Raw genomic sequence first — 3,324 nt, 5'->3', positions numbered from 1 at the left:
GAGGAGCTGATGCCAAGGGCTCAAGTAGAAAGAAAATGTTTTGAAAATGATGATGGCAACAAATGTACAAATGTGTTTGATACAATGGATGGATGTATGGATTGTGCTAAGAGTTGTATGAGCCCCCAATAAAATTATTTTCTAAAAAAACTTCACCAAAAGAGTAAAAAGAGAACCCACAAATTGGGAAAAATATTCAGCCATGGTATATCAGATAAGTAGGTAAATTTAAAATCTATAGAAAACTATAAGACTTTACCAAGGAAAATACAAACAATCCAATAAAAAATGGGCACAAGACATGAATAGGCAATTTACTGAAGATGACACCCACCGAGTGGCCAACCATCATATGAGAAAATGTTTGCATTCATTGGCCATAAAAAAGTAATAATTAAAACAACAGTGAGATACCAACTCCCACTGACACGTAGCAAAATTTTAAAAAGAAAAGAATAAAGGCTGGAGAATGTGTGGAAGGACTGGAACACTCAAATTGCTCATGGGATTATAGAATTATTTTAAAAACTATGAAAATCAGCATGACACTTCCTTAAACAAACACAAACACAAATACCTTATGATTCTGTAATCTCTCTACTTAGTAGATAACCCAAAAAAATCAAGAACAAAGTACAAACCGACATATGCACACCTATGTTTATTGCAGCAATTTCTATAATAGCAAAAAATATAGAAACAATGTTTTAAATCTAACTGTAGAGGAATGGATAAACAAATTCTCATACATTCATACAATGAAATATTAAGCTTCCTTAAAAAACAATGATTAGTCTGTCAAACACCTTCAGGCATGGGCAAACTTAGAGGAATTTATGGTTAGCAAAATCAGTCAATCTCAAAAAAAATATTTTATGACATCCTTATTATAAAGGAAAATAAAAATAAAAATGATTTTCACACCAAAGGATAAGACTATGACAACGAGACCAGGGCAGTGGGGGAGGGAAGGGACAGGAAACTATAAAGGGGGGAGCATAAAAAAAGAAAAAAACATGCATACCAAGAACCACATATACTTGGGGTTTAATGAGATCCTGTTACTGATTTGATCTGGTGAGACGGGTTGTACAACTACATAGAGTATATTCTTTGTATTATATTTCACAAACTAAAAGGAAAAATAAATAAAAACAAAAAATTAAAAATAAATTTTAAAAGTTCAAATTCAAAGGGAGAAGGGTTCCAGCCTTGAAAACCTTCCAGATTCCTTCCCCATCTAATCTAAACATTGGTCTGAGTGGCTACCAAAGGAAGCAAAGTAAAAGTGAAACGGACTTGAATTCTTTTGTGAGATAGAAGATCGTTTCAAAAAAAGAATGAAAAATCAAAAACACATGGAGACACTTAGTCTAAAGGACCAGTGGCTCATGTGAACACCAGCCTCCATGCTCCTGAGACCAGAAGAACTAGATGATGCCCAGCTACCAAACCTGCTCTTAAAGGGATCACAACAGGAGATCCTAGACAGAGTGGGAACCATAGTGGCAAAGTAGTTAGGGGTTGGGCTGCGAACCACAAGGTGAGCAGTTTGAAACCACCAGCTGCCCCCTCAGGAGAAAGATGAGGCATTCTCCTCCTGTAAAGAGTTCCAGTCTCAGAAAACCACAGAGGCGGTTCTACCCTGTTCTATAGGGTCGTTATGAGTCAGCATCGACTCAGTGGCAGTGAGTTTAGATAGAGTGAGAGAAACACACAGAACATAATGCGAAATCATTAAAATGGTCAGATCAGACTTTCAGGTCTGATAGAGTAGTGGAATACCCAGGATTAGATGCACCCTCCTCACTCAACTTTCTGCTAACAGACAAGACCTATAAGATGAACAAGGAACCCAAGTGGCACAGTGATGAAGCACCCATCTGCTAACCAAAGGTCAGCAGTTCAACCCCACCAATGCTCTGCAGGAGAACGATGTGGCAATCTGCTTCAATAGAGAGTTACAGACTTGGAAACTATATGGGGCAGTTCTATTCTGTCCTCCTAGGGTCATTATGAGTCAGAATTTGCTTAATGGCAGTGTCCAAGTATAAAATAAGTAATAAGACCAGAGAGGTACACTCTCCTTACAACCACCAGCCATACAAGATCACAAGGGTAACATTTGCCCAGGAAGAAAGTGCAGAAGGCAGGAAGGGATAGGAGCAAAAGATGAATAGAAACACAGCAAGAACATGGCAAGAGTGCTGTTAAGTTATGGGGATTGCAGTCAATGTCATGAAACAACATGAGTGTGAATTGTTCAATGGAAAACTAATTTGTTCAGCAAACTTTCACCCAAATCACAATCAAAAGTTGTTGTTTAATTCCTTTTGTCTTGCTTGCTCCCACTATTGGTACAGATGGCCTGAGTCATCACCTGATGGGAGTGCTCATCTCCAGCATGAGGCGCACTGGTGGCTTATTGTTCTGCCTTATATAGAATTCTCTCTCAACTTCTTTTCCTGTTATTATGATTAATATCATTATTATCTTCATCATCTGAGATCGCTACCCCAGCCTGGGAATCTGCACTAGAGATTCTTGCTTCAAAATGTTAGGTAGCAGAATAGGGATAGAGGACCAGCTGGCTGGCTCTCTCCCAGGGTCTCCACCCCACCTCACCTCAGCCCACGCTGTGCCAGACCTGGCTGGTACCCTGTTTCCCCGAAAGTTAAACATCCCCCGAAAATAAGACCTACTTACAGTTTTGCCTCTCACTGAAATATAAGGCATCCCCCCAAAAATAAGACCTCCCTGAAAATAAGGCCCCCCGAAGCTACCGTAACTCTGGACTTTGGACCGTAGCAGCGGTCACTGCCACACAGCTCACTGTTGGCTGCAGCGCAGCCAGAGCAGACAGGAAGTGCGAGGTCTTTTAATAAAACAATAAATGTGTACTGTATTCTTCTTTGTGGAAAAATAAGACCTAGCACATCTTTGGAAGCAAAAATTAATATAAGACACTCTCTTATTTTGGGGGAAACAGGGTAATTTACTATGCTGGCAATGACACATGCAAGAAGAATGGTATTGCTTTCATTCTCAAAAAGGACACTTCATGATCTATCTTGACATACAATGTTGTCTGTGATAGGATTATATCTATTTGCCTGCAAGGAAATCCAATCAGTACAATGTATGCACCAACCATCAAAGTTAGTGATGTAGAAATTGAAGAATGCCATCAATATTGTTAGTTGGAAATTGATCAGACATGCAATCAAGATGCATTGATAATTATTGGCAATTGGAATGCAAAAGTTGGAAAGAGAAGGAAGAAAGAGTAGTTGGAAAATATGAATCTGTATATCACAGGATAGA

At 39.0% G+C, this 3,324-nt stretch overlaps 1 pseudogene; it reads left to right on the top strand.

The window, feature by feature from the left end:
* Positions 1–202: 202 nt before the first annotated feature.
* Positions 203–3,324, top strand: part of LOC101649627 — a 4,755-nt pseudogene continuing 1,633 nt past the window's right edge.

This window comes from Echinops telfairi, unplaced genomic scaffold (assembly GCF_000313985.2).
Source record: "Echinops telfairi isolate 266 unplaced genomic scaffold, ASM31398v2 ScPeMD7_53;HRSCAF=182, whole genome shotgun sequence".
Classification (NCBI taxonomy): Eukaryota; Metazoa; Chordata; class Mammalia; order Afrosoricida; family Tenrecidae; genus Echinops; species Echinops telfairi.
The sequence above is the reverse complement of the archived record's forward strand: the minus strand, read 5'-3'. Positions and strand labels throughout refer to the sequence as shown.